This window comes from Tupaia chinensis, unplaced genomic scaffold (genome assembly GCF_000334495.1).
Source record: "Tupaia chinensis unplaced genomic scaffold, TupChi_1.0 Scaffold000298_1, whole genome shotgun sequence".
NCBI classification, from domain to species: Eukaryota; Metazoa; Chordata; class Mammalia; order Scandentia; family Tupaiidae; genus Tupaia; species Tupaia belangeri.
In genome coordinates, this window is record NW_006159787.1 from 4,081,266 (window position 1) to 4,106,184 (window position 24,919).

A 24,919-nucleotide genomic window follows, 5' to 3' on the forward strand; every position below is an offset into this window, starting at 1 on the left:
CCACATGCCAATCTTAAACTTCATCTCCAGAACTGTGAGAAATAAAGTAATTTTCTGCATAAATAAGCCAGTTTGTAATATTCAGTTACTCCAGCACAAAGTACACTAAACCAAGCCTATATCTAGTACTTAAGTAAATAAAATTGTAATTACATTTATGGAAGTGATATTAACAAATAGAATAATTAAAAAATGAACATTGAACTGGGAAAATTTGGAAGAGTAATAAAGGAGAAAAATTCTAGATGTTACCTGAGACTAAGTACCATACTTTAAATTTAGAACTAGAATATATTCTTCCTAAAATGGACAAAAAGTGGAAAGAAACTTTTGAAAAATTGGTATAAAGGTGACTTCCAGATGACCCCAAACCAGAAAGCTTTATTAGTGCTTACATTCAAGCAGGCCTGGACCTAACCATTAAGGTACCCAAAATAAGAGGAGATACAACATGTTTAAAAATTTAAAATGTATTAAATTAAGATGACAAATTATTTAGGTGCTAGATGGTGGCACAGCTGTAAAAGATGATGCTCTGGAAGATGACCCACATGGAAAGGTTCTGAGTCCATGTCCAGAAACCTCCCTGAGTACAGTGGGCACAGCTGTGCTCATGATCTGGGCTGGCTGCAGTTGTAGCACAGCATTGGGATTCTGTTGGGGGTACTGTCTCTGTGTCTGTCTCTCTCTCTCCCCCCTCCCATCTCTTTTGTTCACAGAAGAAATAAATAATAAGTAAACTTAAGAAAGCCAGCAGATCGTACGATGGTTAAGGCACTGGACTTCCACATGGCTAATGGCAGTTCAAGTCCATTATGTGGCGACTTGCTTCATCACTTTCGCTCTCCTTTTCTCTGGTGAGCACATGTCTCTAAAGAAAATTAAATAACGGTAGTTGATAAAATTAATAATTCTAAAAAAAAAAAAAGAAAAATTGTTACATAAAATTCATTACTCTCCTACACTAAGTAATGTACCTTCATAAACAATAAAGTATTTATAAAATATTTGTTTCTATGTGATTAGAATTAAGCAGTTAACAAAAGCAATACTTTATTACTGTGCATATCTCATTACTCTGTCAATGGGCCAGTGACATTTAGATATTTAAATACAATGATCGACATACATAATTTGTAAATTATTATACGTTTGTTTCCTAAAATTTTATTTCATCTATTTTTGAGCAAAATTGCTAATTATGTTATTTAAATCAAGACTTTAATGGAACCACCAGCTGGCGTAATGACTATGTCGCTGGACTCCATGTAGTCGACCACAGTTAGAGTCCTGGACCCGGTGGCTTAAACTCATGCCAGGCGCGTGTGCGTGCGTGCCCAAGATCCCAAGAGGAGAATGGAGAAGGGATTGCGGCGTGGCTATCCCCCCTGGGGGGGGGGGGGATTTCTCGTTTCCTGTCTCTGTCTCTCTCTGTCTTTCTGGCGAGAACATGCGCCCTATTGGCAAAAAAATCCTCAAAAAAAAAATTTAATTTAACTCATGTTCTGCAAGTAATGAAAAATTAAACAATCTTTCTGGTTATTATAATTTTCACATGGTACATTTAATTATTTCAATTTGGAGAAATATTCTACTGGGATGGCAACGACTAATTTTAATTACATTTCACAGCCATACTCAGATGCTGAAATAAAATGTACAAATCACATTAGAGCATTGCAGTGGAATCTGTTATGGATGCTGTTACTACCCGTGTAGATTCTGCTTTCTGCCCTTTTTACCACTGGGTAAAAATTCAAACATGTCCTCTTCCCTGGAGAATTGTCCTTAGCCAAGTAAATAATAATCACCTTGTCTGCATGTACAAACCTCTCTCCCTACTGAGTCCTGTAGAATAGGGGACAATCCCTTGCCATAAATTGATGCTAGCCCTGTGGTACAATCTGGGTTACTGAGATGAGACCTCATTCTTGCTAACGTCTTATTCCTTGTCCCCATTTTCTGTTCCCTCATAGAAGACAATGACACAATGGTAAAATGCAATGCTCTGCAAGGCTGACTCACAGGGGAAGGTTCCAGGTTCACATCTAGAGACCATCCTGAGTATACTGAGCTTATATCTTCCCTTGATCTGCTTGAAGATGGAGGTGAATTGTGGCATCAAGACCCTGTTGGGGGATTCTCTCTTGTGGAAGAAAGAAACTTCAAAAAACAAACCAAAAAATTCTTTAACAAAAGTCTGGTCCAATTTTCAATAAAGTATGATCACAGATAATATTGAAATATTTTAATTACATGTACACCTTATATTTTTATATTGTAGATACCTATTTTCACTGTTTCTTAAGGCAATACAGATCTATATAAGCTAACATATTTCCAGGCAATACAGATCTATATAAGCTAACATATTTCCAGGCAATATTTCATTTCTGTCACTTATGGAACTATGCAATACAAATGCAAGTGTCCTAAAAAGGTTTCAGACTACAGCTGCCTGTTACTGCCAATGGCTGATAGTGTCCTACCTGGTGAGTTCCTCTGAAACCACTTAAATGGCACATAATAGACCAGAGGAGAAGATGGCACCAGTGTACTTTATGGGAAATGGCAATTCATGCTGAGAAATAGACTGACAAATAAATAAATTGTTCTAATGTCTACCCACTTCGGAAATTCTTTCTATAATCAAGACATCATCATCTCAAACTTTTTAAAAATAATTATTTATTTTATTTATTTATGTATTCATTCATTTATTTCTTAATTTGACCAGAGAGAGACAGAGGGTGAGAGTGAGAGAGAAAGTAAGTGAGAAAGCCAGTCACCAGATTCAGGACTCGAACCCTCGTTGGCTATGTGGGAGCATCCAGCGCCTTAACCACTACGTCACCTGCTGGTCCCCATCATCTCAAACTTAAGAATACTTTATACTCTTGGTATTTGGATCAAATTACCTTTTACTTTAAGGACATACGTCAAGGAACACAAAGTTTTTCTGATGTGGATGTCTAGGACTACTGATCACGTTGTGTCAACATTAAGTGCTAGACTGTTAGGCTCAGAATTTTTCATGTTTACTTTGTAAATGTGTATGTGTGTATATTTTAAATGTTCATTGTTTCTCAAATGGTACAAGCTAGGCCACAGGCACTCAATCAAGCTGTGCTTTATTTGGTTTATACTGGGAAAAGTAAAAGTGACATATTTTTTTCTATATTTTTACAATTATTGTGTAAAAATACTATACATTCAATATGTCTTTAATATAAATACAAGAAAAAGAAAGAGGAGGAAAGAAAAAAATCTATTTTCCAACACTTTCTGCCATGCTATATTAATGAATACTGTCAATGTTAGTCAAATCACTAATTTGTTGGAAAAACAAATGTTTTTGTTTTTATTCTTTAAGTTCATTCTCTCAATAATGAAGTGACAAGTGGTAATTGATTATGAATAAGATAATGATTTCTGGATATCAAGGGAGAAGTCATTATTCCCTTGAAAATAGAATTCATACTACATTTTCCTTGCAGACTGCAAGAACATGCATTCCCTTTTTATAAAGTCATAAATTTCTAAGGTCACTTAAAATATATATTGATATCTTTGAAATAATAACAATAAAGTGGAAATTTAGTATTTCCATTAAAGAAGTTTGACAATACAAAGATCATTACCTAATTAATTAATTTATTCATTAATTTATTTTCTAGATTTTTGTCATAAGGCACATGCACTGGCTGGAAAAAGACAGAGTGTGATAGAGAAGGAAATGAGAAATCACCCTGTAATTGGGATAGTCACGATACTATCACTTCTCCTATAGTTTCTCCTCTGATTTTGGACATGCACACAGAAGTGCCTTGAGTGATTTTTAAGACACCAGTTCCAGGATTTGAACCACTATAGGCTATGTGGGAGTCCAACACCTTAACCAATATGCCACCTGCTGGCCCTAAGTTTTTTGTTTTTGTTTTATTGATAATTAGTGTTCATGATTTTGTTGTTTCTAAGGAAGAGAAGCTGTGATGGAAATGGTAGTGCCTTTTTATTATGTTACGAATGTTGGTATCTGTAAACTCATCTGGCTAAATAGTTTATATTTTCATTTCTCCCGTACTATATGGTGAACTCATATTGATCTTATATGTCATGAATTGTGCAGTTTGTTGTCAAGATGTAACAAGAGTTCATCAAGCCTACAATGTGCACAATCATGTGCATGTGGAGGCACACACATACTTGCACAAACACACACACGCACTCACCACAAATGTTACAATAATGAAGAGACCTAAAATCCTCTCCAGTCTTCTCCACTCATTTAAAAATTGAGTCTCGGAGGTTATATATTCATAGAGGCAGGGCTCAATTTTCTAACCACTTTATGTTCTCTTTACATCATAATCCAGTGTATTTTGTTAGTTCTGTATCTTGATATGTATCCACAATGGTGCTGTTATTTCTACATGTAATGACTATGTTAAATATAAATGAGAAACCCTTTTCTTACTGCCATACTTATATGTAGCTGCATTTGTTTATATGCCATATATATAATTCTATTATGAAAGAAAATAGACCTATTTTTTCACCTTATCTGTTTCAGAAAACTTTGTATTTGTTCTAACAATAAATATTCTTGAAACTTTCAGGGTTCAATAAATAGCTAATATTAATTTTGATAATAAAATATTTGTGGTTTTTATTAAATAAAAACACACAGCTAATAAATTTATTAAAATATGTATAGTAGTTTATAAACGGGGGAAAATTAAATCCACCTTACTAACCAAGAAATCTAAGTAAAATTTGCCCAGGATATGACATGAAATTGTGTTTATATCCAGCCATAGTATCACTTGAGATGATGGGATTTTTCTAAATAGCTGATGACTGCAGAATTCTGATATATTAACTCTCAGATTATGAAGAACATTTGTAAATAGGTACTTTGTGATAGAATCTCGAGATACACATAAGATGCTCTGGTGCTTTACAATAATACTTCAGGACAAAGATGAATATGTTTGATGGATGTGTCTGAGTATTAAAATATATACCTTTTTATTTTCCTAAGTTCTTATGCTACACTATATTTTCAGAAGGCCACCATGATAGGAAAGATTAGTAAATAGAAACAATGGAGACCTAGGATCCTGTTCCAATTTTCTTGTCACCTGGTTCTATGATCCTAGACAACATGTCAAAGAGAGCCAGGATGCATAGGCCTATATACAGAGGCGAAATATGTATTTTGGGAAATGTGTGAGAATTTTTATTTTATTTTAGTTTTTAATATATTCCTGTTTTGTTTTGCTTTGTTTTCTTGCCATAGAGTGTATGCCCTCACTGGAGAAAGACAGAGAGAAATAATGAGAAAGAAAGTAGCAAGTTATCCCTCGGGGAGAATAGACACTCCACAACCCCTATTCCTCCATTCCCCTTCTGGGACCTTGGGCATGCATGCACACATGCCTGGTGTTACTCTTAAGCTACCAATTCCAGGACTCAACTGATGGTTGGTCATGTGGGAGTCCAGTGCTTTAACTAACCATCATGCCACCTGCTGACCCTTATATTCGAAATTTCAAAATATATTAAATAAGCTATAAAATTTGCATACCCACAGTCATAATGTGAGCCAATAGATGGCATGGAGGTTAAGGTGCTGGATCCCACATGGTCAGCTGCACAGTTTGAATCCTATACTAGACAGCTTGAAGAACATGCAAAATGTCTCTGTGTACGTGCCCAAACTCCCAAGAGAAAAACGAAGGAGAAAGGATTGAGGGAAAACCATCCTCCTTGGGGGTGATTTCTGACTCTCCCCTCTTCTCTGTTGAGTATACATGCCCTATAGCAGAAACAAAGACAAATAAAAAGTCATAATTCTATCAGGAAAAAATAGTATATTTTATATTTTTCATCATGAATATTATCAAGAAACTGCAATAAGTTGATGGAAAATGGAATTAAAGTGAGTGCAATGTTTTTGGAAATCTATGCATAGTTTTCTTATAATATGCACTTTCCATAATCTTTTTGAAGGTCTGTCCTAAGCAATAAAAAAATGTCATTTTTATTTGTAATTTTCCTCATTGGTCCTGCCATTTTCTTTGAGGTCTCCCTGCCCCAGTGTTCTTGATTACATAAAGGTCTCAGACTTGAAATCCACTGCCAGCTCTGTATTCCCAAACAACTATACTATAGTCAAAGATCTTCTAATTCTCAAGAAATAGGCTATAGAAGTCGTCTCTTAAATTTATTATATCAAGCTACTTTTCACTTATTTTCATTTCTGTCTATAAAGGTTAGAAACATTCTTTTCCCATATAGTTTCATGACTCTCTGACATACTCTCGTTGGTATAGTTTCTTCTAAAATCTTTATCAAAGACATGAAAACATCTTATAAAGAGATTTAGATATAAACATAGTAATTAAATATTGAAAGGCTGCAACCCTCAGAGAATAGTTAAAATAACGTGGTATGCCCCAGAAGTGAGAAACAAATGGATGAATTCTTAGAATGGATTAGATTCAAGGAATAGCAGCCATATAAGTTTTGTAGGTCTTTCATTAGCCCTAGAATTTGGTACATTTGCCACAAGAGACTCTACTGTAAGTATATTTTAATGGCATTATTTCATGAGTGGAAAAGATGGAATAGATCAAAATGTTCAAAAAAGAGGAATTCATGCCCATTAAAACCATTCAGACCGACAGGGAGTTAGTCACATCTTCATTGGTTTGACAGTAATAAAACAGTGATGTTTATTACTCCCTAAACCCAGTATGTCCAGCATTATTTTAAGTTGTTCTCTCACACTGAGATTATTGCCTTCAGAGGTGCATTAATTCTGTCAGGTTACTTTCACATAAATCAGTACAAAATGCAATTGTCTGCAAAAGGAAGAATGCTTTTTAAGGCCTTTAACTTCTATGACAGAACAAATTAAATACAAAGAGAACACTTACATTATTTTATCAAAACGAATATAGCTATCATGAATTTAGATATCATAGGATATATGTCATTCTCAACTACTGTATAAAGTCTAGAATTTAGATAAGATATACTCATGACATTATAGTGGTGATTTTGAAACAACTGATTTTGGGTTCCACATTATTTTATTGTAACATGTACATTTCCCAAATGACAGTCATACTAACCTGCCAGTCATATAGAACATTTTGATTTCAACCTATGTGTAGTAGAAAACTACCATCTATGCGGCCAGCAAGTAGTGTGGTGGTTAAGGTGCTGGACTCCCACATGTCTGACTGTGGTTTGAGTCTCACACCTGGTGGGTCGAAAATCACATGGGGAATGTGTGTCTGCATGCCTAAAATACAGATTAGAGAAGGGATTGCTCAGTATGGTCATCATCTCTTAGGGGATGGGGACGAGCCCCCCTTTTTCTTTCTTTGTCTCTCTCTTTTCTTTCTTTTTTTTTTTTGTTTTAAGTTTTTTGCCACAGGGCATGTTTGCTAACCAGAGAAGACAGAGAGATAGAGAAAGTGATAAATCATCCCCCAGGAAATGGCCATGCTACAGTCCCTTTTCCTCTATTCTCCTCTCAGGATTTTGGATGCTCATGCACATGCACCCAGCATGAGGAGTTTTAAGCCACTGGGTTCAAGACTCTAATTTAATTAACTACATTGGAGTCCAGCGACGTTGTAGGGTCTGATCTAACCTGGTCAACCATATGGGAGTTCAGTGCCTTCACTACCACAACACCTACTGGCCCCAAGTATTAAATACCTTACCTAAATTTGTACATCTAAACACTTTGACAAAATGTATATAAGTTAACATTTTTTACTTCTCCCATCATGCCATAATGTATTACGTATTTTGTTTTCATGAAAATATATAATCAAAAATCCTTCATCTATATGCTGTCTTTTTTTTTTTTTTTTGGTGGAGCAAACACACAGTATTTTTTAACTCTTCTCTCAACAAAAGAATTTGTTGATGCCATCTTCCTCAGTGTGTATAATTAGAACAAACTTGTGCCATTTTTACAGACAATGGTCACTGCTCAAGAGTATTTTGTAATGTAAAGTTCACATCGTTACTCACTGTAACTAAATAGAATTCTTATATTTGACCAAGCAAACTGCATCAGATTATAAAATACTACTTTCTATTATTAATCTATACATGTCGAAGTCAGCGACTCAAAATTTTATCGTAAGATTTTTTATCTCTAAATTTTATTTGCCAATTACTTTTCTATATATATCCATTTACCAATCCCATTTGGCCTCCCGAGGTACAGTATTAATTAACAGATTATAAATGATGATTTTTATTGCAATGTTTTGTTTATTATATTTTTAAAATACTAAATAAATATTTAAAATACTGAATAAAATACTAAACGAATATCAATACATATTACTCAGAATATCCCACTGACTTAGCATTCCCACATATGCATACAGGGCTGTAATATGCATTAAATGAATACTGAGGAACTGACCACATAAAATTGAGTAAAAGACACATTCAAACGTTTCTCTATTGTATAAGCATGCTTTTTATCTGTAAACAAGAGTATGCAACTCTCAAAATTACTCCAAATTACTACAGTTACTTTATAATCCTATGAAGAAAAGGTGTGACCCTGACATTCTACATATATATTCTGAAATAAGAGATTTTATGACAGAGAATATAGCTTAATCCATTTCTATGGCGGGACCAGTAGTTGTTGGAGTAATATCTATGTCTCTGGACTCCTGTGTAGTCAACCATGGTTCGAGTCCCGGACACAGTGGCTTGAACTCACGCAGGGGGCATGTGCACGCATGCCCAAGATCTCGAGAGGAGACTGGAGGAGAAGGAACTGCAGCGTGGCCATCCCCCCTGGGGGGGGGCTGATTTCTTTCTGTCTCTCTGTCTGTCTTCCTGCCGAGTTCACGCACCCTATAGCCAAAACCTCTCCAAAGAAAAAAAAATCTATTTCTATGGCACAAACAAAAAATAAACAAGGCCCAAATATTTTTTATAAAGCTTACTCATTTTATAGAACATAGTATGCTATGAAAGAAAAACAAACAATATGGTTGAGCACTGCTATAGTCCAGACATAAGAGAGGAGCATAAGAAGTTACACACTTTAGAAAAAAACTTAAAAATACATGAAGAAGAAATAATTTAGGAGATTGAGAAGCCATAATTGTTTAAATCTGAAATTAAATATTACCAAAGGAAGAATTCAAAATATAATAATTCTATCACTATAAGGAAGAAACTGATGTGCTCATCCTAAATACAGGCATTTCGAACACTCAACAATTAGATTCTTTGCAAATGTCTTTATTCAATCAATAAACCAACCTTGACATGTGTATAAATCATAAACTTTTCAGACATAATACTTTGAGCCTTAAATAACTTATGTATGCCAGATTTGGTTTTCAAATATAAATTGAGAAATGATAACATTTTTTATTTAATATTTTAAAATTTAATTTCTTCTATACATTCAATTACTATACATCATTTAGTTTATAAAGTGAATTTTTCCAACATGAATACACTTCACACCAGTCCAGTTGAGGATGCTATACACGTTATCATCAATAGGTAATAATCTATTTCTGTGTCCTATAAATGTCTTGCCTCTCTCTTTTTCTCCTAAATGTCTTTCCTCATACTCTCCTCCTTCTCTCACCCTCTTCCCACACTATTAATATCCCACTCTCTTCTCACACTGTTAATATAGTCATGTTATTGGGAGAAAGCATGAATCCTCTACTTGGTGGTTTCCATTCCTTCTGGAATGTTCTCCCCTAGCTTATGGCTCACAAGAGTTCTTGAACTGCTATCTATCTAATGCCATCTCTTGGTCACATAGACTCACTCTTATTTGGTACAGTCTTTTCCACAATGGAAATTGAAGATAGACTGAGTCTAGGAGAGATAGTGAAATATATTAATAAACTACAGGTATCTAAATTTATACATAGATACTTATTTTATTATAAATGTACTTTATTAAAACACATAAAGCAATATGGTAGCTCTATTTTTATCTTTCTAGGTCATGTAGAAGGTTGAGGAAGGCATGCCAGTCTCTAAGGTGACAGGACTTGACTAACAGACCTTGTCATGGAAGTCAAGTCTAGGACTTGAATTGTGGTCAGTCATGTGGGAGTCCAAAGCCTTAACTACTAAGCCACCTGCTGGCCCCATAATTGAAAAATTAAGCAATTTATTGGCTCTTAAATAAATCTCATTATTGGTAAACCCATTTCAGTGGTGTTAGTCTCAGCTATAAAGCTCAGATGAAATTATTCCTTATTCTTCCATCCAAATATTGGTCAGAAAAAGCTTTACGCACTAGTATCTGCCTTTTTTTTTTTTTTTTTGAGAGGTTTTCACTATAAGGCGTGTGCGCTCGCCAGACAGACAGAGAAAGACATAGAGACAGAAAGCAAGAAATCACCCCTCAGGGGGGATGGTCACGCCGCAATCCCTTCTCCTCCATTCTCCTCTCGGGATCTTGGGCACGCACGCACACGCGCCCGACGTGAGTTTTAAGCCACTGGGTCCGGGATGTGAACCGTGGTCGACTACGTGGGAGTCCAGTGACATAGCCAATCTGGTCCCAATCTGCCTTTTTAATAAGTCAACCAATTCATAGGTCTTTTTTATGCTTTATACTTCCATTTGTTTATCAACTTTACTTAAAAATTCTAATAATTATCAGACATTCTTAATATATAATGTATTTTATAATTCCTTTTTAGAGTCACTCCAATTACATCAGTCCTTCTTTATTTAGGTTATCCTGTTTAAATTTAGATAAAGTAGCTCTCCTTTTGTTCTGCCAAGTAGCCTAAAAATCTCAGACTCAGATGAAATTCTAAAGCTGAACCATCTGCTGAAATTTCAGTCCCACTAGTTCCGTGAATTGATAATTTAAGAAGCATAAGCAGAAGAAAAGTGCTTGGCTAGAGATGACAAGACAGCATAAAATAGGGGAAATATCCTTCAGGTACAAAAAATTAAATCACAATTTGGTTGTAGATTTAAAAAAAATCATGCCACATGTATGTCCACAGAGTAAGTTGTCACAATTTTGGAGATGCTTAAAGGCAACCATTATGATAGCAATGAGAACAGAGAACAGGCGTTTCCTTAGTAAAAGCACTCAACACACATCGCTGAGCATTCATACAAACTATTGTGCTTCAATCTCCATAAACTGATAAATTCTGATTTTGTAAATGAAGAAACTAGCTGCAAGAGAGAAAAGGATATGACCAAGGTTTCATATGCAGTATTTAGCAGAACGAGAAATAGAAGCTTTGATATTTAAAACCCAAAATGTATGACCTGGCCCAGCTACTATGATACAGTGGTACTGCAAGTGCTCTGCAAGATTGGAGGTCATGTGGCCAGCTGTGGGTTCTGGATACCCACGATCAACCTGAAAACATCTGGGCACGTGCACTGGTGTCCAGAATCCAAAGGAGCTAGAGGGCTGGAGAAAGGCATCGCAACATGGCAAGACCTATTGAGGGTGCTTCTCACTCTGTTTCTCTCTCATGTGCATGTGCACACACAATCATTAAAAAAAAAAAAATACAAACTGAGTCTTTCAAGATTTCTTTTCACAATTGGAAAAGCCACAGGATCAGCTGTCAAGAAAGCCAGAAGCGCACCTAAATAAGTTAATCGAATATAATGTATCCTTATCCATCTTCTGAATGATGCTACAAAATTGTATCTGCATTGAAATGTCATTAACACAAAAATACTAGTAATAGCCTTAAGTTACATCTAAAGAACATAATCTAAAAATGGGATCACTATCAATAATGTGTTGTGTGTCAACAGTCTCCACCTATTATACTCTATCTCTTAAATGACTATGGAGATACACAGCATAATTTTAAAATGAATATATTTTCCCGTTACGAGCATTAATGAACTGCATAGACATCCTCCCCGCACAGATATTTTTCACCCGAAAGTGTTTCTCCTTTTTGTACTTGCTTCTTTCTTAATTTTTCTTTAGCCTTAAGCTATATATTTGTGAATGCCAGATCAAAAGCTTGGAATCTTTTGGTTTCCTTTGATACTATTCAAATTTCATTTTAAATGTTTTAATGTTGATAACCCTGCAAAATAAAAATCATTTATAAATAACTTCTCAAATCAGAAAACAGCTAATTCAAATGTGACATTTCATTAGCTATTTGTGTGTGTGTGTGTGTGTGTGTGTGCGTGTGTGTATAAATATATATATATATATATCTATATATATATCTATATATAGATATATATACACATATATAACAGTAAGTACTCAAGTATGCCCAAATAAGTTGAAAAATGGGCCAGCATTTTAAAAATAAGAGAAAGGGAAAATTTACACTTTGTAGCAATATACAAACCATATAATGTAAACAAAAACAGAATCAATGCATAAAACAGTAGCAAAACTGTGAAATTACATTCTATAGGAATGTAGGTTTAAATTTCGACATGCATAATTTCATAAACGCTCCCATATTCCTGGTTAATTATCATTCAAGCTGGCTTCTAGTAAAGAATGGGACCTTCCTATAGTCAACTCTCAGAGGTCAATTTTTACGCACAAGTTGCAATGAGATATTAGGAAGTATATTGCTAATATTTAGGATTTTATTCCGTTTTATTTATATGTAAATATTACCATCTGCACTATAAAGATTAAGTACTTAGATAAGATAGTTATTCCCTGAGATGTTGCTTATTTCTTCACTTTCTTTTCTGCCACTTCTCTGTCCTTAACTGTGTGAACAGCTATAGCAACTGCAAAATGAATGTCCAATTTGCAAAACAATTCCTTTACAAATTACTATATCTTGTTTGGAAAGCTGAGAGCACCAGTATATTACATTCTGATCTTTTAAAAAATAGCAAAGATAAATGGGAAACAGAGAAGCAAAATCAGGCAAGAAAATGGAAGATATTTTACTGAAAAAATATCCAGTGTGTTAAAATAGAAACTTTGTTCATTATTCCATGCTACTGGAGTGCCCTCTGTCTTTTAATGTTATAATGTACATCTAATTGGACCCTAGGGATTTACCAGTTTTGTTCTTCAATAGGAAATGACAGAAATTTATTTTTATGTTAAAATGTAGTTCTAAAGGTTTAAAGCAATTTTGCTTTCTGTGTTATTTCAAATATTATATTGTTTTCAAACTGATTGAATAGAGCAGTAATCATTACAATATATTGTAATGCTAATATATTTTCCTCTGTAGAGATAGGACAGCTGATATCTTAATATTTCCCAAGAATATAAATCAAGGCTTAATAGTATTTTCAATAATCAGTTGAAGGATAATCCACTACAGTATTCAATGTGTGATGCTACTAATTAGCACTTAATAATTAATGCCAATCTAGCGACATGTCCAGAGGGCTCTGTATTGTTTAATATGCTTCAAGAAAATGCCTGTCATATAGATCTATTATTATGCTTCCATTAGAAAAATAATGGTGCTATAATTTTTACATTACAGAGACAGTACATGTAATGGGACACAGAATGGTTTAAGAATCAAAGTATCATGATATAAATCTGGCTCACTGATCAGGTGCTTGTTCTTAGGTCAAATCATGTAATCTCTATTTTCCATTTGCATAAGGAGGGCATTTGAGAATAAATGTCTTCCAGTCTGTGCTCATTCAACAACTGATCTGAAACATTGGTATGATATTATATATATATCCTAGTTCTTTTGTACCATGTTCTCATTCAGGGGTCAGGCTGATCTAGAATCTAATTCTAACATACTCCTCAGTGATTATCATGCATATTAAAATATGAAAAACCAGACTGCATTTGCTCTAAGGCTCCTTCAAGTTCTGACAGTCTATGATTCTACATTTCAATGAAATAATTACATATGCAAAGCATCAAATATAAACAAATCTAGTCTGAGGTAAGGAGAAACTTTATTAGAAAGGATTACTGCAATAAGGTGAGAGGAACAATATATATGGGAAGAAGGAGACAATTATAGTGAGATCTGCAAACACTTCATAGGTTAGGCGGGAAACAGATTTTGTTTTATTAACAGGGGGCAACAAAGTTTAAAAAAAGAAGTGTGAGAGAGTGGGAAGAGAGGGTGACATGATTGAATTGTGGATCAGGGAATGTCTTTCCTTGAGGTTGGTTAATTCCCAGGAGGGAACCTGAGGGAAGAGCCCTATGCTGGAGCAGGCTGAGTGGGTCATGGTTCAAGGGTAGGGAAGAAGAGACACCTCTATCTCTTAACAAGCTTATTTTCTGATTGATCAGTGGGGTCAAATAGTTCTGCTAATCTTTATGATGCAAAGAATGGGAAATTTGAATAATCTATGTCTAGCCTTGTCAATGGTAAACATGGGGGGACAGATATAAATCTTATTTACATAATGTGGAGAGGAGGGGGTGTTTGCACTAAGCTATTTCCTAAACACAAATAGGGGGTTGATGCTTGCTAAGACTCCTACAATTTGACATTTTCAAAAGCAACTTCTGTATTAGGTAGAAAAATAAACCTTCTGAGAATATTACAGAAAAGAATCACTCTGTTTTAGAACAATACAGGGGAAGGCACTGTTAAATTTAGGATGCACTTCTCCAGAAAAAAAACAGCACGATTTTCCCAAAAGCAGAAACTGATCTCAGCTGAGTATGAAGCTTGATTCTCTCAGGGTACTGGTTTGCTGAACCCTCTTGCTACACTTCATTTCACAAAGTGAACCACTTGCTCAGGACTTGTATAACTTGCTTGGCCTTCTATGAGTAGGAGTTACATACGCACATGGATATTAGTGTTTTTAACTTAGTCACACACACACACACACACACACACACACACACACACACACACATCTGTTAGCTTAGTATCTCTAGCACAGAGAGCCCTGTGAACTGCAGATACAGAACAAAGGCAGCAAATCTGGGGCACCTAGCCCCCAGACTGCTCCAAGCAGAGACTGAGCTACTGTTCATAGCAACAAAAAGCATTAAACATTTACACAGCTGCTTGTTATCAAAATTGCTTATCTTGTACTTTTTAATAATAACTCCTGTAATTTCCTGGAGTGTATCATCCCACTTAACACGAAAGAAATGTCCTTCCCTGTAGTTATTTCTTTCCTTTACTGCAGACTGCCATCCCTGCCTCCTCACTACACACACACACACACACACACACACACCACGCCCACAAACATAGAATAATGAATCACACAAAGACAGAGCATTTTGAGGGGAAGATCTGTGTGCCACTCTCTCATAGAACTGAGTATTGTTTATGAGCTTGGCTTGACATTCATCTAGTACATGTTTTGTCCATGGAAGTGGTTCAGTTAGTACAGTGAGTAAATAAACTCCTGAGAGATGCATTTGTGTTGCTGTTGCTTGCAGTGTGCTCTATATGTAGATTCTCTAAAATATACTTCTCCAAGAATAAATGAGAAAACAGGAGATGACTCTAAACTCATTTCCTGATTATTTAATGCTTATTATTTTTATGAAAAGAGTGGAATTAGATGGATAATTTGTTATTCCTGAAGATCAAACTTAATTTGAGGAAATTTAAATTTAAAAAAATATTTGAGACCAGCAGATGGCATAATAGTTACATCACTGGACTCCTAGTTGACCATGGTTGGAGTCCTGGACCCAGCTACTTAAAACTCACACTGGGCACATGTGCGTGTGTGCCCAAAATTCCTAGAAGAAACAAGAGTGGAAGGGATTGCAATGTGACCATTCCCCTCCCCCCACTGGGTGGTGATTTCTAGCTTTCTGTCTCTGTCTCTGTTTCTCTGGTAAGTGCATGCATCCTACATGAAAAAAGTCTCTTTTAAAAAAATATAATATATATTCTTTATTACACATCGACAAATCAAATCACCTAACTGATGTTGACTTTGTTCAAGGAATGATTATTTCTATGATATTCCTTGGAAAGGAAGCTCTTGAAAATATTGTAAACAAACAGGTTGCAGTTCACTATTACTAAATGTATCAATAATATTGGGTCATTAGGAAAGTCATAGCTATTAAAAACAAATTTAGACAAGCTAACATTTAACAGAGTTTATTTAAACAAATGGCAGGCGCTTTCAATCAGGTAGCCCCCGGGAAGATGACTTCCAAGAGACTATGGTTAGCCACGTGGTTTGCAAAGAGTCTACATGGGTGGAACAGGAAAGTGATGTGTGCAGTAAAAGAGAAAGTGCTGTACAAAAACATATGTGAGGGAGTGAGGTAGAGAGATCATTGGTTACAAGTGGATGGTAGGCACAAAAATGTCTAGAAGATGGGCTTTCTGTGACTGACTGAAATGTGGCTAGTGGATTGGCTGTAACTTAGTAACCAGATAAAAAAAAATAGAAAAAACAAACAAACAAACAAACAAAAAACAGCCTAACGTGCTATTTTGAATAAGGGAGTGCATCAGACATTTTTTGGCCAGAATAGTTTAGTTTAATATGGCCTATGTTTGCATAGAAAAGCAAATAGAAAAATAGGTTATGATTTTCCTGACAACCTAATAGTAATAAACATAAATTAAAATATATATTATGATACCTAGGAAGGTACTTTTGCTTGACCAACATTTCACAGTGTTTCATTTAATTCTTTAATAAACCTAGTTACATATATCAAGAGAAATAACCAACTCTGCAGAAATAATAATTAATATGGTTTATTTCTAAACATGAATATGTGTGACTGACCTTGAGAAAGGTAAATATGCCTTTCTTAGGGTGATCAGATACAGGGGTTCCTTTTATTTGGTATTGAGAGTGAGGAACAAGGTTTGGAGTTTAATGAAAATGTGATAGACAGTTAGCTAGAAATTAGCAGGGAGCCCTATGAAAATAGAAGAAGGACATCAGCCACATCCATCACAACTTATCAGGAGGTATAACCAGACCCTCCATAAAAATGCCTCTTCCCACCCAGGTCTTGGCTCCAGAAAGGCAAGGCAGATCTCATTTTTAATTCATAAGTACCTGAGAAAAGTTCATAGAGATGGTTGTTAATTTCCTCCTTACCATTCCTCATGAATAAAAAAGGACCCAACAAGACATTTTGGTCCACATCCTGATTCTCACTCGGACAATAAACTGATTAGGCAGTTTATCTAAATAAGGATGCTCAGACTTCTAAGTCCACACTGAGCATGTCGGATAACACAATTGAATTCCTCACCTATTAAAGAGATATACAAGACAGGAAAAAAGTCCATAAATTCAAACAAAGAAGTCAGATACTATGACAAACCTTCCTCTGTTAAATATTCATTATTAACTTTTAGAATGAAGGTAACACCTAATCCTATGTCCAGGGCAGTTGTCCTTCTCTGGCAGCTGCTCACCTGCATGCCTTTCAAACATGGAGCTGTACTTCTTTTCTATTAAAACTCTTCACTTTCCTATTAAAGCTCCATTTTTACTATTTTACCAATGTGTGTGGTTTTTCATTTTGTGTCTTGAGATGGGTCTATAATCTTAGTGATCTGGAACTAAAGGACCAAGGATTTTGCATAACACAGAGATTGACTCTCCCATTCTATGACATAAAAAGTATTTTCCATTGGTCTGACCCAAAAAGGTGGGACATCTCGAAGTGGGAATTTGGGGGAGGGGAGGGGAAGGCTTATAGGCTATAGGTGGGTTTTGCAATTCTTAGGTTAAGGATTGGAAAGGATGGTTTGGGTTTCGGGAAGGGATCAGCAAAGAATGTACTTTAACAGAGATAAAGAGGCTTGTGTACATCACAGGATACTTCCCAAGAACAGGATGTAGGAAGAATCCTATTATCAAATGGGACAAGATGATCTGTTAATGTCTGTGGGTGTGACTCACCCCAGGCCCTCTGGAAGGGATTTTTGAAAATAGGAAGAAGCAGTCAGACTTCTGTCCTCGTATATTATTATACTATTTTTTTCAGATGAAGGTAATAAAAGTAGAAAGGTACTATGATCTCTTCATAAAGTGCACAAACTGGACTTTCACTGCCCGGATTAAAATCTAAATTGTAATAATAAGCGAAATGACAGCTTTGTTTAAATTTCTTTCTTCTGAAAGAGAAAGGAGGGGAGGGATAGAAAGAGAGATAGAAAGGTACTCCCCCTCAAGGTCTTTATGCCAACTTCAGTTTCTGCTGGCCCAGCTCATGCTCAAGGGAATCCTGGGGTATAAATTCAGGAGCTTTGTGTTACCACTGTCCACCACTTGGCCCTGGAGTTTTTAATTAATAAAAAATTAGAAATTCTAATTTTATGTAACATCTATGTGATTGTATTGTTGTGAGCATTAAATGAATTTTTACATCTAAAACATCCTCAAAGCAAAAAACTGTACCTGGCAATGTTAAACAGCTGAGGAAGACTTTTTTCAAGGTAATTGCAAAGGGAGGAAAGACTAGAATACAATTTGAATGGAACTCCTCTGAAACATAGGGTAGGAGAGTTTTGAATAATGTGAGTAAAGGAAAGATTTAGATTATTTGTGTTTGCTAATTGGCCTTACCCCAAGGAAAGGTTAACTTTTGTATTGTCATAACAGGAGACAGTTTCTCAACTTGGACAATGAGCCCAAGTAAGTTAGGCTCTATTCTTCCCACAGAGACTAGGAGACCAGGGTGCAACCCTCTTGAAGACATTTCAGAGAAAAGGATCCTAGGTCCTTGAGAAAGTCAATACTAGGGTGGAAACTAGCAGGAGGCATTTAAAAATATTTACATCTCAGAGGGACAGATAAAACATTTTAATAAGAAATTTAGGTACTTATTAGAAAAGGAAATAATTTGTGTATGGTCAAACAAATTGACTTCTCAAGTTAAGATTGTGAACCAAAGGCTGCTTTACTTTTATTGTCCATGTCTCAATGCCTGTGCTAACCTAAATTCCTAAATCAGGGGACTGCTTTGTAAGTGCATTCCCTTGATCATCTAGTCCAGTGAAATGTGCTTAGTAAGTGCTTTTTTCATAGAGAAATATTTGCTATAGGGCACTTGGGCTTTCCAGAGAGAGAGAGAGAGAAAAAGAGAGAGGCAGAAATCAAGAAATCATTCCCCAGGGGACATGGCCCTTCTCTTTCATTCTCCTCTCAAGAGGTTGGGCACATGTGTACAGAAGCCCAAAGTGAATTTCAAGCCTGCGGGTCCAGGACTAGAACCACGGCCATCCAATGTTGGAGTCTAGGCATTTAATCATTTCATCATCTGCTGGTTCCAATAACTGCTTTTTTTAAAAACATTACTTTAAAAAAATGTTGTATTTAATTTTATTTATTAATTCATTTGTTTATTTCAATTTGACTAGAGAGGGACAGAGTGAGAGAGAGAGAGAGAGAGAAAGTGAGAAAGCAAGGTGTCAGGTCCAGGACTTGTACTGTGGGGTTGACCATGTGAGAATCCAGTGCCTTTAACCACCACTCTACCTGCTGACCCCTAAAACATTACTTTTTATGCTATAACATGGGCTGCCTTTACAGAAACTAAAAATATTGGGTGTTGATGGATATTATTTGAAAAAAGGCTATAATCAGAAGCAATTTTGAGGACTGCCCACAAAACACTGCTCAACATTTCTTGTATCTTCTATGAAATAATCTCAAGGTAGTAAGTATATCTCATGCTAATCTGACCTCTGAATCCAGAGAAGTATTAGTCAATAAAAATCAGACCTTCCCAAGGATATGAAGATTAGGTGTGTTGTTGGGTCAGGTGCACAACTACAATATAACTGTGTTGGGCCAGGTGTACAACTGTAATGTAACTGAAGCCTCTGGGAACGGTCATATCTTCCCATGTCCTATGATCCCTGGAGTATGCTGGGCATGGGCAAGTGTGTCTGTTATCTGCCCTGGCTGAAACTAGGACTAAAGACCATGTTAGTGGTGCACCTTTCTCTCTCTTTCTCTCTCTCTCTCTGAGGAAATGAATAAATAGAATAAAAAGATTAGGTATTCTAAGAGAACAAGAAATTAATGCACTCATTGTTTTACTTCAAGATGGATGAATAGAATGAGTGTTGGAAGTAAATAATTTAACTTTCTCAGTTTGGGAGATTCTGGATATAAATAAAAAGCAGAAAAACTTGCAGGAAGTCTGACTGCTGGTCTGGTACCTGAGAGTAAGTTAGAAATAAGTTTATTAAAAAAAAAATGTGAAATGTAGCAAACATATGAAAAAGTACCCAGTTCATACGTGTGCAATGTAATGACAACTGCAAAGTTGATCATTCCTAACCACATGTGAAGGGAATGGAGCTGACTTCTCAGGGAGTTTCAACTTGTTTATCAGCTCTCAGGAGATTGAAGGGTTCATAAGAGAATTCAGAACTCTCCGATCCTAATCTGAATGAACATTTCTGCCTGTATTTTTTTGAAGCTTTCCTCCTCATTATTTCAACTATTCTGTCTATGAAAACTGAAATCTGAAATTCTCTCCCACTGGTTATTTCTGTATTCATAAAGCCTCAGGACCATCCTTGACGGCCCTGTTACAATCAATGTTCTTTCCCCTCTATCAGCAGAATCAAGTTGTTATTTTGAAATTAATTTATGTCATTTTTTGTGCACTATTCAGTGAGATCCCTCTTGTCACCTACATTTCACAGTGTGACATCTTGTCAAAACCATTTTGCTGCAAGCCTTTTGAAACCGATTTCACGAGTCAAATGACTGGTCTATATACTAAGAATAAAAATCTCTCCACTCAGCTAAAATGTTGCTGTTGTCATTGCTAATGAAGTCATCTTACAAGAGAAAAACACCAATTCTAACATACAAACCATGTACAGGTATAATACAGGTTTAAATAAATAAAAATTGGAATTGATTGAATATTTAGATGATGCCAATTTAATAAACCAATACAAATTTTACTGTATGATAGAAATTATAACCTGTAATTGGTTGCTATTTTCATGTCTGCACTTAATAGAATTAGAAGGAAGGCTGCCAGTAGAATGTTAAAGAAGATCAGTGAATTGTCATCCTAGACAGAATGTGAAGACAGCACTCTTCATTCCCATAACCAGTCTTCATTTCTACTAATCAGAAGGAAAATTCAGTTCCCTTCAGTCATAGTCTTCCTCTATTAGATTACACAAATATTATTTTTATTTATTTATTTATTTTTAGGTTTTTGCCATAGAACATGTGCATTGGCCACAGAGAGACAGAGAAAGACAGGGAGAAAAAAAGTGAAAAATCACCCCACAACTAGAATGGCCACATCACAACCCCCTTCTCCCCCATTCTCCTTGGGATTCTGTGCATACACGTACACATGCCTGACATGATTTTTCAAGTCATCAGGTCTGGGACTATAACTGTGGTTGGCCATGTGGGAATCCAGTGTCTTAACCAGTATGCCACCCACTGGCCCAACATGAATATTATTTATTTAATTACCCAGTTTCTACACTACAAGATAGCTGTTTAATTTCCAATGAGTCCTTAAATAAAAACTGATTTTCTAATGTATTCTTTTTTTTTATTTTTGGAGAGGTTTTCGCTATAGGGCGCGTGCACTCACTAGACAGACAGAGAGACAGAAAGCAAGAAATCACCCCCCAGGGGGAATGGTCACGCCGCAATCCCTTCTCCTCCATTCTCCTCTTGGGATCTTGGGCACGCACGCACATGCGCCCGGCGTGAGTTTTAAGCCACCGGTTCCGGGACGCGAACTGTGGTCGACTACGTGGGAGTCCAGTGACATAGCCATTACGCTAACTGCTGGTTCCCATCTAATGCATTCTTGAAACAGACAAAACAAACAGACAAAAAAAAATTTGAGAATTTAGCCTACTTGAAATAAATGTACAAATGAAATGTCTTAAGAATACCTTTATCGAATGAGTTGAATTGAAGCTATTTACTTCTCTCAATAGAAAGTGCCTCAAATGAGGCACTAAATAGTTCATTTGAGGGTTTATTCTGGGACAGAAACACAAGTTCATTGTGTATATTGGGAAGGATTTAAACTTTTACTATCGGTATGTATAATGCTTTATTATTTTCAAAGTACTTAAGAGATTATAATTGCTGTTTAGAAAATGAGAAACACCAAATATTATGTGGAATAAGAGATTAGAAGACTCTGTTTTTGGAATCATGGCAGGTTAAAATCAGTATGGTCCCAGCCATCACACAGCCATACTGCCCCACTGGTACCATGGCAGCTAGGCCTAGCATTCAATTTTTATCACATTAAGATAAAATGAATGATTGTGTTCTTTGTTTTCTTTCTTTGTTCATTTGTTTTCCATTTATCCAAATGACAACGAGGTTGGATGTCTATTCATGTTAAACTGTTTTCTCTACTCTAAACTATCCATGAGATGCCATATACTGAGGTTGTTATTCTAAGGAAATATCAGTTACAGATCCCTTTTTAGGAGTTCCCTATGAAAATAAGATACTCTCCTAATCTCATTTAATGAGTTAAGATGTTATGTCATACTAATTAAGGAACTAGAATGTAATAGCATTATTATAAGATACCATGATGCAATTATTTAGAATAATTACTGTCAAACCAACAATGTGCAGGCCTATATGGGATTAAAGGAGAAAAGGAAATACAGAAAATGATAGTTCATGCAACAAGTCATAACTGCAACAGAGTAGCAAAATTATCAAGTCATATGGTCTTTGTATCCTTAACCAAATCTTGTCACCTTGGTCTTTACAAACATTAGCACTAGTCATTAGTCAGGAAGTTTCACAAACCCTTACATTTCTCCCAAATTTTTTATTATTATTATTATTTATGCTATTGTACAACTGTGTTGCTAACAGAAATATCTGAGACTAAGTGACTTATAACGAGTAGAGGCTTATTTGACTCGTAATTCTGGTGACTGAGAAGCCCAAAGGCTTGGAGCTAGCTTTAGTCCAGCCTATATAACAACATGGCTGACACAAGTAGAAAGTATCGTGGGCAAATGCAGAAAGAGAGACCTGGGTGCAACCATCTTCCTTTTATAACAACTCACAGTCTTAGGAACTAATAAACCTTTTTCACAAGAGCTAGAACTCACTTCATCTCATGAGATAACTTTAATCCACTCATTAAATTACATCTCTCAAAAATCTCACTATTTCCTAAACCCATCATACTGGAGACTAAATTCTAAATTATGGACCCATTGGGAGACAAACTGTTATTTAAACCATAGCAGATAGAGATAGGTATTTTTTATAGAGTTTAGATACATCACAATTCTTCCTGCCCTAGCTTCACAATCAGCTAAGACCCATGACCTGTTTAGTCTAAGAACTGAACATGGGCATCTCATGCAGCAACCATAATACAGCTTCACCTTCCTACTCCTACTTGCATCACTACAGCTATTGCTAACATTTGAATTTTTATCTCACTGAGATAAAATGAATGATTGGGTTTGTTGTTATTTGTTTATTTATTTATATTTATTTATTTATTTATTTGCTTCTTTCTAAATGGTTGAGCATCTAATCATGCAAACTTGTTTTCTCTATTTTTCTTTTTAATGAGGACTTTTTATTTTTCTTTCTTCTTTTTTTTTTTTTGGTGGGGGAGAGGTTTTAGCTATAGGGCATGTGCACTCACTGGAAAGACAAAGATAGAGACACAGAGAGACAGAAAAAAAGAAATCACCCCACAGGAGCGATGGCCACACTACAATCTTTCCTCCTCCATTTTCCTCTTTGGATCTTGGGCACACACGCACATGTGCCTGATGTGAGTTTTAAGCCACTGGGTCCAGAACTCAAACCATGTTCAACTACACAGGAGTCCAGTGACATAACCATTATGTCATCTGCTGTCCCTGTTTATTTTTATTTTTCTTATATTTTTCGTGATTTTTGAGTCTCATTTTAATTCTAGATATTATACTGTTTTCAGTTTTAAATATTAAAGATGTCTTCTTTTACCATGTCCAATGATCAGAAACTTTTTACATTATCCCTAAAGTAAACAAAATAAGTTTCCAATTTAAATGACTCTGTCTCTGTCTCCAGTATGAGTCATTGATCTACTGTATAAAATTGTACAATACCACATTATTTAGTAGTTGTAGATTAGAATAACTTTTTTGAAAAATTATTTATTTTTAAATTTTTAAAATGTTTTAATAGTTAATTTTTATTTAACTTTATTTATATAAATTTGACCAGAGAGGGACAGAGTGAGAAAGAGAGAGAGAAAGAGAGAAAGCAAACTGCCAGGTCTGGGACTCGAACTGTGGCTGGCCAAATGAGGGTCCAGCACCCTTAACTACCACTCCACCTGCTGGCCCCAATTTTATTTATTTATTATTATTATTCTAAATCACCAGAGAGACATAGGTAGAGAGAAAGGGAAAGTGATACAGCAAGCTGCCAGGACCAGCACTCAAACCATGGTCACACATGTGGGAGACAACACCTAAACCACCACCTCACCCGCTGGGCCCCTAGAATAACTTTTTATTTGTAAGATATGGCCTACTTCTCCACTCTTGTTATATTTGAGTTGTTTTTTACAGGAAACTATATAAATTGTAGATAGAGTAAGTTTATTTCATTTCTTAAGAATTCAATGGAAATGTCTTTAATAGAGAGAAATAGGCAGAATATTTATAATTCTGTTCTCCTATCCAAGAGTACAACATGACTTTTTTTGTTTAAAGAATTATTTCATTTATCTTTGAGAGACAGAGAGAGAGAGAAAGAGAGAAAGCTCCCAGGACCAAGACTTGAATTGTAATTAGTCATGTGGGAGTTTAGTGCCCTTAACCACCATGCCACCTGTTGGTCCCAAAATGTCTTTTTATTTACTCAAATGATGCATACTTGTTAGCAGAGTTTTAAATTTTTAGTTAACTTTACTCTTTCACTCTTTCTAAGCTGATATCATACTCTCAATATATTAGGTTGTCAGGAA